We start from the raw sequence: 16130 nt of genomic DNA on the forward strand, positions 1-16130 counted from the left end.
GAAAGATGTGACTCTTTTGGTTTGATTGGAATCTTGAACACATTCTAACACTTTGCACAATATCAGGTCTAGAGGAAGTTAAGTACATAAGAGAGCCAATCATTCCTCTATACCTAGTCTCATCTACATCTTTACAATTTCACCTTTTTCTAATTTTGAATTAGGGTACATAGGAGTTTCCATCGGTTTGGCATTTTCCATACCAAATTTCTTAACTAGTTCCTTGGCATACTTCTCTTGATGAATAAAAATACCATTTTCTCTTTGCTTATTTTGAAGCCTAAAGAAAAAGTTAAGTTCACCCATCATACTCATGTCAAAATCACTTGTCACGAGTTTTCCAAATTCAGTACAAAGGGATTCATTTGCTGATCCAAAAATAATGTCATCAACATAAATTTGGACTAGAATGAAAGAATTATTAGAATTCTTAATAAATAGAGTAGTGTCTGTGGTGCCTCTTTAAAAACTATTTTTCAAAAGAAAAGAACTAAGTCTCTTAATAAATAGAGTTCATTTCTTGAATACTTCTATTTCTTCTTTTCACAACACCATTTTGTTGTGGTGTTCTTGGACAAGATAAGTTATGTGATACTCCAAATTTCTCACAAAAGGATTCAAATAATTGGTTTTCAAATTCAGTTCCATGATCACTTCTTATTAAGGTGATCTTTTTATTTTAAACTTTCTTGCTAAAAATTTCAAAAGCCAAAAAGGTTTCATTTTTGTGTGTAAGAAATAAAACCTAACCAAACCTAGAGTAGTCATCCACAATTACTAAATCATAGTGTTTACCACCTAAACTTTGAGTTCTTGTTGGACCAAATAAATCAATATGTAGCATCAAGTGGTCTTTTAGTAGAGATGTCTTCCTTTGATTTAAATGAACTCTTTGTTTGTTTTCCCATTTGACAAGCATCACAAGTGATGTCTTTGTCAAATTTTATCAAAGGAAGACCTCTCACTAATCCTTTCTTGACAAGCTTGTTTATTTGAAACATACTAGCATGACCCAATCTCTTGTGTCATAGCCATTTTTCAGATTCTTTAAAATGAAAACAAGCAACATTTTTATCCTTTAGTTCATCAAGAGTAAGTCCATACATATTATCACAACGCTTAGCAATGAACAATACATCATTGGTCTTTTCATTCACAACACAGCACTCCAATCTTTTGAAAGTCACCAAATAACCCAAATCACACAATTGACTTATACTCAAAAGATTATGCCTTAAACCATTAACCAAAAAGACATCATCAATGAAAGTAGAGTGATCATTACCTACTTTTCCAACAGCAACAATTTTACCTTTTCCATCATCTCCAAAGGTCACAAAACCTCCATCATACTTATTTAGTTTGATGAAGAAGGTTGACCTTCCAGTCATGTGCCTAGAATACCCACTATCCAAGTACCATATATCTTTCTTTTTCTTGTATGCTAGGCAAATATGCATATGATTTCAATCAACCTTAGGTATCTAAATTAATCTGGATCCTTTGAAGTTAATCCACATTGGTTGCCTAAGTGCATTAAGGTTACAAACAACATTGTAAATTTGGTTTCCTATTTTTCTTTTTTCAATGAAGCATTGTAAGTAAGAGTGACCAGTTTTCTTACAATTAAAACAATGATTTCTTGAAGCATGTTGCTGAAATTGATTTTTATTTCGATGCTGGAAATGATTAAAAGGTTGGGTTTTTCTGATTTTTGAAGAATAAGCGTTTCTCTTGACAAAATAATTTTGTTGTTGCTTTTCCTTTTTGTTAATGCATCTGAACCAGAATTTTTAAACGCATGTGGGCTTCTCAATTGTGAAGTCCCTTTGAAAAAATGTGGGTTTTTGAAAGCAACTTCATTTTTTGAGATATAGCCCAGACCCGACTTGTTTTATGCAGGTTCAGTCCTTGAAGATGATACAGTTTCATCAAAATAATAATTTCCAAATTTCTCTTCATAGGAAAGAACATGTCCCAGACCAGATTTATTCATGATGGATTTTGTTTTGGAAGAAGAGGCTATAAATTTTGTTGAGATATGATCAAAAACTGCATTATCTTTTGTCACATATCCTAACCCAGATTTTTCAAATAATGGTCTTTGATTTGCAAGTAATTTGTCCAAGTTGTTGGAACTTTGAGAAAATTTTGCTAAATCATTGTTCAATCTTTTAATCATTTCATTTAATCTTTCATTTTCAGCAATAAGCTCTAGAGAAGAATCCACAATGTGCTTTCCTTTTAGTTTTTCAAGTTCAGATTTCAGAAATCTGTTTTTTTCAATAATATCCAAACCACATTCGGTTTCTTTCACTTTTTGTTTCAAGAAATTATTTTTAGCTTTCAATATTTCTTTTTCAGATTTACATTTATTGTATTTTTCCAACAGTCTTGTAGAATTTAGTGTGAGATCATCAATTATGACATGTAAATCATCTATGGGCAAGTCATAGTAATTTACCTCATCAAGTTGATCCTCACTAGCCATGAAGCATATTTGAGCTTCGCATTCTGAGTCCTCTTCCTCATCTGAATCATTTTAAAGATCTTCCTAAGATGCCATGAGCACTCTCTTCTTTTCTTTCTTTCCTTTGTCCCCTTTCTTGAGTTTCGGACAGTTGTATTTGAGATGTCCAGCCTCCTTGCAATGGTGACATATTACTTTGCTCAAGTCCTTCTTGTACTCCTTTGAGCTTGCACCATTGTACTTGCCTTTGTTCCTGATTAGCCTTCTTAGCTTGCACCATTGTACTGATTAAGTTCTTCACATTGGCAGAATGCTTCTTTCTCTAGAAAACACTGTCCAACATGTTGAACTCTTCACAGATTAGCTCCTCAAAACAAAAACTTAAAACTCTGATTCTTTCTCTATGTCTTCAGAAAGATGAAGATTTTTCTTTTGTATCTCCTTCCATGTTGCTGAGTTTCTCTCTTCTAAGTCAACTCCTCGAGCTGTGTGCTTCACCAACTTATCATTTCACTATTTTCAATTAATCCCTAAATTAGGAAATTTGAATATGAGCCTTATTGCTTGACCGAAAGCCTCAGGTAAGCAGTGAAAAAGTTGTTCGATGGTAAACCCAAATCTGAACCCTTGAGCTACAACTTTGTCCCCAAGAAATAATTTTGGCCTTTGATTCACAGCAGTATTATCAGAAATCACTTTCTCCATTTATCCCAAATTAGAGTAGTAGAAAGTTGGAGAAGGAATGAAGAAAGTAAATTACATTCAAATGGAAATAAATCACCTTTAGCTTCTGATTTAGCTTGAAATAGTTTGATTTGGGTGATTAGACCTCTGGATTTTAGCTTAATCTTTCTCTATCTTTCTTCTTTGATGAAATGAGCAAGGAACGAAACTATCTCTCTCCTTTCTCTGAGTCTGACCGAAGAAAAAGTGAACATTGGCTTTGGAATGTATTGACTTGAAAGGATCAGCTTGGGTGAGCAACTCGGGCTTGGGTTGGTTTCTTTCTATTTAGCCCAAGTGATTTCTTTGCTCAATTACTTTGGGCTTTATGTTTTAGAGCCCACCTAGTTACTGGTTTGATTTTCCATCCTATTGGATTGCTGCATCATTATTTCTTTGGCCTGCAACACTAATCAAACACAATCAAAACTAAAATAATGTTTGTCATCGTCAAATAAGTTAGTTAATTTCTTAACTCAACAGAAAGCTTCTTATGAGTGTTTGTCAGCATGGTGTATGGCAATGTGTGCTTAGAACTATACCAGCATATCATGGATCTGAGGCGGAGGAAGGTGTAAAGATAATGCGCCGAATTTTTTGGAGCTTCCATCCATGCGTTAGAGCATTCTGACACTGCAAACCACTTGTGCAAGTTGATGACTAACATCTGTATGGGTGATATAAAGGAGCTCTTTTGGTTGCTGTGTCTCAAGATGGAAAACAGAATATTGTGCCACTTGCTTTTGCCATTTCGTTGAAGGAGAGACCGCTGACGCATGGCACTTTTTTTGAATAATCTACGGAAAAATGTCGTCAGGAGGGACGATGTCGGTATTATTTCTGATAGGCACAACTCTATCAGTGCAACAATGGCTAGATGTAATGGTGCATGGAGTCCTCCTAGAGCATTTCATCTATTCTATGTCAGGCATATTGCGTCAAACTTCCTACGAAGATTCAAGGCCTCTTACTTGCAAAAAATCATCATAAACATGGGTAAAACATGTTCTTTATGTTGAGTTGATCTTTGTTGAACTTAAAATTGCTATATACTATTCGAATTACTAACGAGTGGTATTATATTAAAATGAATTTTTCTATAGGATATTGTAAGACAGAACAACAATACAACGAGCAGTACCAGCAGTTGCGGGATCGAGGAGAGGCATATACTCAATGGTGTGACACTATTGATCTTCGACAGGCGGTTATGGATTTTGATGAAGGGCATCACTGGGGTCACATGACAACCAATCTGGTAGAGTGTATAAACTCTACATTGAAAAGTGGTCGCAACCTCCCGGTCACAGCATTGGTCAGGGCAACCTTTTACCGCTTAAGCGAGCTATTTATCCGGAAGAGTGCCGATGCTCAAGAGCACATCAATGCTGGACATGCCTTCTCAGAATTTGCCACTGTAAAGTTGTAGGAAAATTTACAAGAATTACGAAACATACAAGTGCATCGGTTTGATAGACGCAACGAAGTTCTTGAGGTTCGTGAGATGCTTAGTGGGGCTAAATACACCGTCGATCTCAGGCACAAAGTATGTAGATGTATATGATAACTTCCAGGTGACCCGACTTTCGTGTCGGCATGTTTTTGCATGTTGTGCCAACCAGCGTCTAGATTGGCATGTTTATGTGCATGATGTCTATAAGATGGACCAAATTCGAAGAGTTTATCGGACTGAATTCGAACCAGCTGGAGATCCGAGCACATGGCTAGCTAATATCGGTCCATGGTTGATCCCTAATCCGAAACTTAGGCGAGGTGGTAAGGGTCGACCAAAATTAACCCAATACTTGAACGAACTAGATGCTCGCCAGATGCGTGGTCTGTGACAATGCAACCTTTGCAGGGACGAGGGACATAGCCGCAGTTGATGTCGTCACCATGCTGGGTCAAGCTCAGGTCGGGGAAGACCTGTTGCATAGTTAGTTATGTTGGGATTTTCTAATTATCAATATCTTCGTAGAACTTACATTATTAATTCAGATGTTGTCTTTTTGTTCGGCGTGTTGTTGTAGATGTCATTACTTTGTTATTGTCATAACATGCTGGCATTTATTTTTTGGTCTTTCCCTTTTTTTCCTAGGTTTTACAGTACATGTTGTCTTGTAGTGACTTATAATGTAAGCTAAAAGTAATAGTACAAGAGCTGCCTAAGTGTATATTACATTAGAAAATCACATGAGGTTCATTTTTTCTTCCTTTTTCCTAGCCAACTTGGTCCACCGGCTATAAACTTCCTTCCCTTCTTAAGCATCTTCATAAAAGGCGATGGGCTGAGTTTATCTGGCTGTGCTACATGAGTCAGAAGAAAATATGCTCTCTCATATCCACTATCGTATTGGCGATTGCCGCCTGCACTACCACGTGGAGAGTCATCATCACAACCATTGCCATAGTCACCCATGTTTGCATTCACATATCCCTCATCATTCTCTTCAACGGAGTCACTACATGTTTCTTTTTCACGCATTTGCCACGCTTGTTTGTTTAGGCGTGTATCAAGCCTCTCATGCATGTAGCCAAAACCACCATCTGGACAACTACCCATGGAATCCGTAGACGCCCGTGCTATAGACTGGCCAGCATCTGCAAGAACACGACCAGAACGAGCATCTAGTAACATACGACCAGGAATTGGTTGACTAAGAACGGAACGTGCATGAGATTCCTTGTTATTATGTGGTTCCTGTTGATGAGCACTGCTTGGTGTGGCCAAATTCCAAAATGGAAACCGAAACTCGTTTCGTCCCAACTCTATTAACCGAGATATGGAAAAACTTCCAACATCCCTTTTTGTTGTTGCCATTATTATTGTTGCGAATGAGGTGGTGCCAGTGGTCCTTATGGTGGGTAAAATGATGGAGGAGGTCAGTACTGTGGTGGATAGTAGGGAATAGTAGTGGTAGTGGTGAATACTGTGGTGTATAGTGCGATGGTGGAGGTGGATACTGCATGTGATAGTCCCCGGGTAGAGGTGGATACTGCGGTTCAGGTTGTGCTCGGTAGTAGGGGTGGCGAACGGGAAAACCCACCCCTCCCTGCCCTGCCTAATGAGGCGGTCCTAAAACCCTCACCCCATCCCGCCTAACGGCAGGCTGTCGGGTCAAGTCCGCCAAATCTCCTTTTTTTACTATTAAATATTACACAATATATATAATTTCATAACAATTTTAATAAATTTATAATTTTTAAAGACATAAAAAAATTATAATTTCTAAATTCATAAATATTAAAGTTTTTAAAATTATAAATATGTAATAAACATAATCATAAACCATGTTTTTTGAAACAAAATAATAAAACCAATATTGTCCAAAATATATAATAATTAAATATCTACAAGTTTAGAAAATAATCAATCAAACGTAAAATATAATCCAAAATATTAAATTAGAACATCTTCAAAAAATGTCCCTAGCAAAAAAAAAGCACAGGGCCCGCCAGGGAGGCCCCCCTCGCCAAAGCCTGTGGTATAAGCGGTGCAGGTTAGGCGGAATTTTGAAGTGCGGTGGTATCAATTTTCCAGCCCAGACCGCCTTTTTTGGTAGGTTACGCGAGTCGGCCCGGCAGATTTAGGCCCGTTTGTCATCCCTACTCGGTAGTATGGTGGACATTGTGGTGGTGGTGGAGCCGGATAGTATGGTTGTGGCAGTGGTGGTTGTCGATGTGGCGAGTGTGGTTGTTGTGCACCAAACGGATCGACCCAACTTTTGTCGCATGCAGTCAGATGATCACCAAACTCTCTTCTATATACCAACCAATGTATTCAACACTAGGTACATAGGGATCTACCTGAAAGTCATCAATGGTGTAATGGTGTCGGTGCACCTCCCATATTGTGACCGAGTCGCTATGATATAGTCTCCAGTTGGTGTTTTGTTCACCACGCAACGTGATATTGCGTACCTCCTCCAAATTCTTTGGCGGACCAGGTTCAGGCGGTGGATAACCAAATTGCCGGTGAACTCTATTAGCCGGGTGCCATTCTATGATTTTAAAGTTGATCAGTGGGCCCACAACAGTCCATATCTCATAATGACTGTATACATCTTGTGACACTTCATGCTGGATGTGTACAAATGATCGCCACAGAAACTGATTTAAAATGTTTTATCAGTCAAATAGAAGTTAGCAACGGAAATTTACTATTATTTTTATTATATCCACTGTTCTAAAAATTGGACCAGACTGGCCGGTTCGATGAGGTTAATCAAAAACCGGTCATCTGACCGGTCTGGTTGAGCCACAAAACTGTTCTGCAAAAAATCGGTTAAAAAACTGGCCAAACCGTTGTTTGAACTTGACCAGTTTTCTAAAGAGCCAGTTCTCTCCTCAAGCACAAATGCGGCGTCGTTTTGGTCCCTTGTATATATAAGAAAGGAAAATGGGAGAGACAGAGCTCCCCTTCCCTCTTCAGGAAAAAGCCCTAATCCCTCATTTGAGTAACCTAAACCTATTAGAGACTCAGAGGAGCACCCAGCCACGCCCCTACCATCAGCCCCCACTATCGGTGTCAGCGCAGTTGTTGCCATCCTCGTCTTCTCCTTTCAAAGGTCTATTCTTATCCTCGCGTCGCCTTGTTCTCCTCGCGTCACCCTGTTCTCCTCGCCCTGTCTCTACTGGCAGCCCTGTTCTCCTCGCCGTCGCGAGCGTGTCTACTTGGCTGTCTTCTCTTCGCAAGTCACCTCTATTCCACTGCTCGGCCATCACCTCCGATAAGCACTCATCTACTCCTCCTAGAGCTACGTTTTTTTTTCTTGTTAATTTTTTAGATTGTTGTTGTATATTCTGATTTCTGAGTTAATTATATGGATTGAGTTAATTGTATGGACATTGGATTCTGAATTAATTGTATGGATATTGGAATTTCATATTCTCTTCTCAGGTTTTGTTGTTTCAAGTTGGTTAATTGAATTTCTTAGCCCCTTTTGAATTTTGAATCTTTTGATTGCTTAGCAAATTGGTCTTTGTTTATTTAATCTTTTTTAGTGATTTCTTGAAATTGTAAGATTGATTTTTTTTTTTTTGAATTGTTGATTCTGGGTTATTGATTTTTTTTATATTTTAAATTGATGGTGTTATGGTGCAGTGTTTCAATACATTGTTTATGTTGTTGTTATATTTTTATTATTTTTTTAATGAAATTAGAATAACTGTTGTGGTATTATATGCATTTTGATTTTTGTTAGTTATAACTGTTGTGGTATTATATGCATTGTTTATGCTGTTGGCATATTTGTATAAGTCGTTGTACTGGGTCTCGCGTTATGATACAAAAGAAATGTCCATTGTTTCTGGAGTGTCCGACGCATCCGTATCACGGATTTGTCTTATCCATGATAGCTTGATCACACTAGATACATGATCGTTTTCGCCCAGCGGTATCTCGAAGTTGGCCATGCATTCGTCGACTAGGTGGGCAAAACTACTATTTGTTCTTCCACTTACAGCACGACCGTTAGTTGGTAGACCATAGATGTGTATCACATCCTCCAAAGTGATTGTACACTCACCCACTGGAAGATAGAACGTATGTGTTTTCGATCGCCATCTGTCTATTAATGCCGTTATTAGGGATGATTTACAGTTTATCTTTCTATTTGAGAAACATGATAGAATTCGGTCTTTCGTAATGCTTCCGTCACTAAGGCTGTGTTTGTTTACAGACACAGGACACTGAGACAGAGACACAGAGACACAAATTCATGTTTGGCAGAGGAGACATGGACAGAGACAATGTGTCTAGAGACACTGAATTAGTGTATTTTGTGTTCATCATGACAAGAAAGACACGGAGACACTAACAAGGGATACAACTTATTTTTTATTTTTTCTTTCATTATTCTTGTTAATTTTTCATAATTATATTTTTTTTATTATTATATTTTTCATCTCAAATTTTTTGAATGAAAAAATGAGATAAATTAGATTTTTATAATTTGTTCTAGTTTATCACCAAACAGAATACAAGAACACAAAATTTTGTATCTTTGTCCATCAATATCTTGTTCTATCCTATTTTTAGTGTCTTGTTATGTCCTGTTCTTAGAAATAAACGGGCCTAACTGAGAGCACCAATTTTTTCAATCTTATCATAAAACTATATATATCAATAATAATATATTTATGTATGTTGCGTACAGCAATATATTTAGAATAAATATTTTAATATAAATATATTTAGTAACATTAATATATACGATACTTTAACGTAAATACATATTCGTAATTAAATGCGGTATAAAAATTAATAAATAAAATCTAAATAACGTATATATTTATTTATAACATGACGTCATATATATTAACATACATATATTTTAACTCTAATAATATATATTATCGTACTATATTTATTACTAATATACTTATGTATTTTGCATAATTTATTTATTTAAAATAAATATAACATAAATATATTTTACCAACATGAATATAAAAAATACTTTAACAATTACTATATTTATTACTAATATATTTATGTATGTTGCATCATTTATTTATAATATATTTAAAATAAATATATTACTATAAATATATTTTACTAATATGAAGATCAAAAATACATTAACGTTATACTATAATTTGAAATATGACTACTAATATATAATTTTAATTTAAAATCAACAATAATATATTTTTTCAGAGTATTACACATTATTAACATTTTAAAATTAATAATAAATAATTTTCATATTATTAGCCATAATAATGTTAATATATAACCATTATAAATACAAAAAAGAATTATGAAAAGAAATACTTTCTTTTATTAAGTATTTTGTCTTTTAATACTAACATTTACATATTCATTTTAATAATCTTAAACATAATATTAACATATGTAATTAATTTCTTTGAATATTTAAAATGATAATAATATTAATATATTAAAAGAAGAACACAAATTTATTTTAAAAATAGTTTTGAAATTAAAAAAACTCAAACAGAAAAAGAGAGTACGTACCGTACTCCACACAAATTTATTTCTATCCTTTTCATTTGTCTTGTAGTTTTAACTCTAAAATTAATTGGTTTATTTGGATAAATTGAGGGCAATCTATCTAAAGATCACTACAAATTTTTATTGCAATATGAAGAATTTTAAGATAAAAGAGGATAACCTCCTAGTTTGGATATCACCCTTAACTATCTACTATAAAAACGAAGAGTACTGTAAAATAACAATATCACCTAGTTATTCCTAAAATTATAAGAGTTCACCTATATTTTTTACCAATATCACCACTACGAATATCATCACATGGATCAAATGTGCAAGGTAAAGCATGTGACAAAGCAAAAGACAAAAATACGTTTTATAACAGAAAAGCGATAGAAATTTATTAACATTCATGGATCAAATGTGCAAGCTAAAGCTTGTGACACCACAAAAGACAAGAATCCGTTTTATAATAGAAAAGCGGTAGAAATTTATTAGCATCCACTTTTCTAGTAATGATTTATTGTTAGTGTTATTTAGATTTTTTTTTATCAATAGTAAATATAGGTTTATTTGTTAAAATTATTTTTATAATGAAAGTACATAAAGAGTACATAATATATAAGGTGTAATAATTCAACAAATATTTTTTAAAGAGTTTTTCATTCTTTTCCAAATAAGAAGAACTTATTTTTCTCCTTTTCTCGATCACTTCTGGTTTATCAAACCATCAACATCATAATTTGACTAACTTATAGCATGAGATTTTTTTCTGTTAGGATATTATCTACTATGTCCAAGACCCCACTCGAGTTTGAGAAACGGATATTAAGCCTACATAATAAATCTCACTTGATGAATAAAATACAATCTTCTCTCTCAATTGATTAGAACTTACTTCCTTGGCTCTGCATAATACAAATTACTTAATCATATTTTAGTTTTCTATTATGGTACCAAAAGTAGTTCAAATTTATTTTATTTAGTATTTATTAATTGTGATTAAAATTAATGAATGTTAAATAAAACAAAATTAGTATAGTAACAATTAACATATTGGGTATATGAAGATGGTTTTAAGAGAGATAGTGGACAACATTAGCATGGTAACAATTAACATAACAATTAGATCGCTTTTTTAGAGAGATATTTGTCCCCACACTTAGTTGTTATAAGATTGATGACAATACTCTTCCAAGATACAATAAAACCTAAGAATTTTTTAATTAACAAGTAAGAAATTCTCAACCCTCTTGAACAAAAAAATTTCTTAATAGTTAAGTAAAATATACACTACTTCTATATTTGAAATAGTGAACAAAGACTTATTTATACATATTGCACGTAGCAATTATAATTGAGGAAGTATAGGGAGCCAATAGAATATCTGTAGAATGTGTACAATGGGAGTTTAGGGATGTTCGATTCAATAAGATATCAGATGTTTATTATCCTTGGTATTCGGATGGTTATTCTGGATAATATGGGTGTATTGTGTTTGAGAAGTTAGTAGTATTTTATCCGAGATGTTCATTTTTTAACTCATATTGGGCTAAATAAATAACCCATTGCACACATTGTATAAATATTCCATTGGCTCCCTAGCAGGATTCATTATAATTTGTTTCGTACACAAATATTTGTGTCTTTTGTATTGCCAATAGATACAATATTTTAAACATACACAATTCTTAAAGAGTTGTGTCTCTTTAGCCAATAGATACAATATTTTGAACATATAAATTCTTAAAATGTGGTGTCCTTTTAGTCAAATGGTACTAAACAGTTAGTAACTGTTTATTAATATTAATAATAATATCAATAATATTAATAATATTAATTAATCAAATTTGTAAATACCCTTCTATCCTCACTATCTACAAAATTCAAATGTCATAAAAATATATGCATAAAGAATGTGTCACTAAGATTAAACATTCTTTTAGTGTAAATTTTAAAGTTCTAACAAAGTAATAGGTGTCTAATCGATTAAACATATACTAGTACAAAAAATCACACACATTACTTATACCCTCCAATTTCAAGAGTTTATAATTTTAAACACTTATATGGCCTTGTGCTCATCCTGATTTCATGAATATTTACAAGAATAAAACCTCTAAAATTCTCAATTAGAGCGGCACCACTCCTATATTTATATAGGTGGAATCTTTTGATAAAAAATATTATCATTCTATTAAGAGTTTTAACTCATCCTCTTAATTTATTGTAAATAGCACTAAATCCTATACCTTAGTACTCCAATTGATAAATAACTTGTTATTATCCTTAAACCTTAAAACTAGTGATCTACTAGAATAAAGTTAGGTTTCCGTCATTTAGTAATAATAGGTTTTAATCTCATTTTAACAGTAGTCTCTTTGATTTTATCCCTTAACAAACCTTTAGTAAAAGAGTCTACTAAATTTTCTTGAGATCTTACATAAGTAATTGTAATTATACCATCATCTATTAGTTGCCTCACAAACTCATGTCTTAAATTTATATGTCTAGACTTTTCATTATAAACCTTATTATATGCTCGAGACATGGTTGATTCACTATCACAGAAGATTGAAATGGCTGTCGTTTGTTGTGCCCACAACTTTATATCATACAACAAATTTCTTAACCGTTCCGCTTCTTTACCCGTAGCTGATAAAGTTACAAACTCAGCCTCCATAGTAGAATGTGTAATACATGTTTGTTTCTTTGAGACCCAACTTATTGCTCCACCACCTATGGTGAAAATCTATCCTGAAATAGATTTGTTATCACTAAGATTTGTAATCTAACTTGCGTCGGAATAACCTTCTAAAATTGCGGGATAATCACTGTAATGTAATCCCAAATTTATGGTTTTCTTGAGATAACCAAGAACTCTTATTATAGCTTTTCAATGTTGATTGCTAGGCTTTCCTATAAACCTTGATAATTTGCACACAGAAAATGCTATATCAGGTCTAATACAATGCATTGCATACATTAAACTTTCTATAGCACTAGCATGTTCTAATTGTGCTATAAGTCTTCCCATGTTTTCTTCTAATTTAAGATTAAGATCATAGGGTGTATTGGATTCTTTAATTGTGAGATGATCAAACTTTTTCAATACCTTTTTTATATAATGAGATTCGCTTAAAGTAAAGTTAACTTCATTTTTATGCACCTTTATGCTTAATATTGTATTCATATCCTTCATCTTGAATTTAGAAGTTAGATACTCTTTCGTTACACGAATTCCTTCTAAATTTGTTTCGATGATTATCAACATATAGACAAATGATTACTCCATAATCTTTAGTAAATTTTAAGTAAATACATTTATCTGTACTATTATGTGAGAAGCCATTTGATAACACCACTAAATCAAACTTCTTATGCCATTGTTTAGACGTTTGTTTTAGGCCATACAAAGACTTAATTAATTTGCAAACTTTCTTTTCATTTTTGGGTAGCATATAACCTTCCGGTTGCTCTATATAAATTTCTTCATTAATATCTCCATTTAGAAAAGCCATTTTAACATCCATTATTCATAACTATCATGTACTATTGCATTCCACAAGCTTCTGCTGCGCCACTCTGATTTGATTGATTTTTTTCACTAATTAATTAACTAATCTAGTTATTCAATCAAGTCATGCATCATTATCAGATTACGAAACCTAGACTTACTTTTAAACTTCCCCAACTCAACCCAAATAAGGTTTATGCTCATCCTAAGACTAAGTAATAACTTAGGGCCATATAGTATATCTATGCCTACTAAACAACCTACGAATCTTCACTTATCATAACTAAATCAAATGTTAAACTTAGCCAAAAATTCAAACCTAAATTTATTCTCACTTATTTTTCTCTTCTTCTACTTGCTTCCGCACTTAAACAACTCACCAGGTACCAAATGTTATATCAATCGTATTAGAATCTACACGTAAACCACTACCTCATAGTGCTACATTGGAACACACTCCAAGATTTTCAACGAAGCATCATCGTAGATCTCAAATGGTTCATGAGGTTCTAGCAACACCAACATTGGCTCTATAGTTAATCTTTCTTTCAAGTTTTTAAGGAATTTTCCCCACAATTTGACGTCGTAGCAACATGGCATCTTTGTGTGTCAATTTAGTTATAGGTAACGCCATTTGTAAAAGTAAGGCTTCACAACTTCTCGTGACATTGCACGCTCACAAATTTCGTCCTTTGTGTTCATCATTCGCGTAAGGAAACTAACATATCGATGGTTGCGTTTAAGGATTGCACGCGATATTGAAATGAGCTCAAGTTATCTGGAGAGATACCAAACTCAAAAGAGAGCAAACAATTCGAATGAAATCCGTAAGAAATTGATCTTTAAATATTTAAATATTTAATTTATTTGGAATTATTAATTTAAAATTTTTATTTTTATTCACAACTAGTGCAAAAAAAAATATTTTAGACAAATATATGATTACTTATTAAGTTTAATTATTCTATCAATTTTTATTATTTTATTAAATTTATAATTAATTTTTTATATTTTAAAAATTTTTATTTAAATTTCTAAGTCACTTTCAATTTCGTAATTAAATTATTTTTGTATCGTCCCCCCACTGTACAATCTAGTTGGAGAACCGCTCGTATCAAAAACTTAAACTATTATTACATCTTTCAATACCGTTTGGGAAATTCTACACAAATTAAACCTTACATCATTAACCAAAGGGGAAAAAAACTTTCATTCATTACCTATTGTTTTATATCACATTTTTCTTGTGTTCCAAAAGTGTGCACTTGTATTGACATTTTTGTACTCGAAAAATTTATGTCATATGATTCATAATTCATTCGCATTTCATTTTTTAATTAAATTGTATTCCAAAATTGATTCCCGTTTGCTTTGGAAGCTCCATACGATTTGTGACAAAAGCTATATATTCTCTAGTTGAATAATTGCAAACAAGTACTATGAAGTATGAATCCACAAAAAAAATATTTGTAATTGGGAAGCACCGAACATTCAACAGCCAAAGCTATTCTTTAGTTGCTTTCTCCTACAAACCATAATTAGTGATTTTCAAAAGGAAATTAAATTTATTTTACAAATCGTCATAAATCTACACCATCTATCTAGTGTTATATAAAATTTCATCCCCAAAAGCTTAATTTTGGTGCATTTACAGTTAAACATTTTTACATAGTTAATTTATATATATCAAAAGCCAAGTTTTGTTAATAACATCTTTATCATATTATCTAACACTTTTTTTTTTTAATTTGTCAAATTTGTATATATTAAAGTTAATTGCCTATATTTCCATAGGCAATTTATATAGGCTATGTGCACTTTGTCTATTATATATATTAAAACAATTTAAATTAATTTTTTCAACTTCTTAAAAAAATCAATTTCGTCAAAATAAGTGCGTTATATCTCTTTAAAATCTAGGTATGGTGTAATAAATTCTCTCTGAACTTCCCTAAATATGCAACCCAATGTACCAAACCCACATGTTAAAATTTAAGCTCCATTTGAGATTTGAGAAACCTCAAAATGTGGATGTGTAGGTGTGTGAGTAGTGTAATGACTAAAAAAAAAAGATTTATTGTTGGTCAATGAATTATTGCATGCACAAGATAAAATTTAAACCCTTAACACTTCAACACTTATTTAAACCAACGAATGAAACGGTTATATTTTTACTATTATTATTTTGAACAAAATCTTCTCAAATGTTTTATGGTAACCTAACAAATTTGGTTGAATTGGGCCTAACTCATCTGAAATTTCGTAGACCTCCAGTTAAAAACCCACTATAACATGATCCACCACGAGAAGTTTCAATAAATAAATAATGAGTTTAATTTTGATACAAAGGATATTATATATTGTCGTAAAATAACATCTATTCTTTTGGATAACTATTCATGCATCAATATGAAATATAGTTATTTTTATTGACGTAACATTACGTAATTAAATGCATTTAT

The sequence above is a fragment of the Arachis hypogaea genome, chromosome 20 (genome assembly GCF_003086295.3).
Source record: "Arachis hypogaea cultivar Tifrunner chromosome 20, arahy.Tifrunner.gnm2.J5K5, whole genome shotgun sequence".
Lineage (NCBI taxonomy): Eukaryota > Viridiplantae > Streptophyta > Magnoliopsida > Fabales > Fabaceae > Arachis > Arachis hypogaea.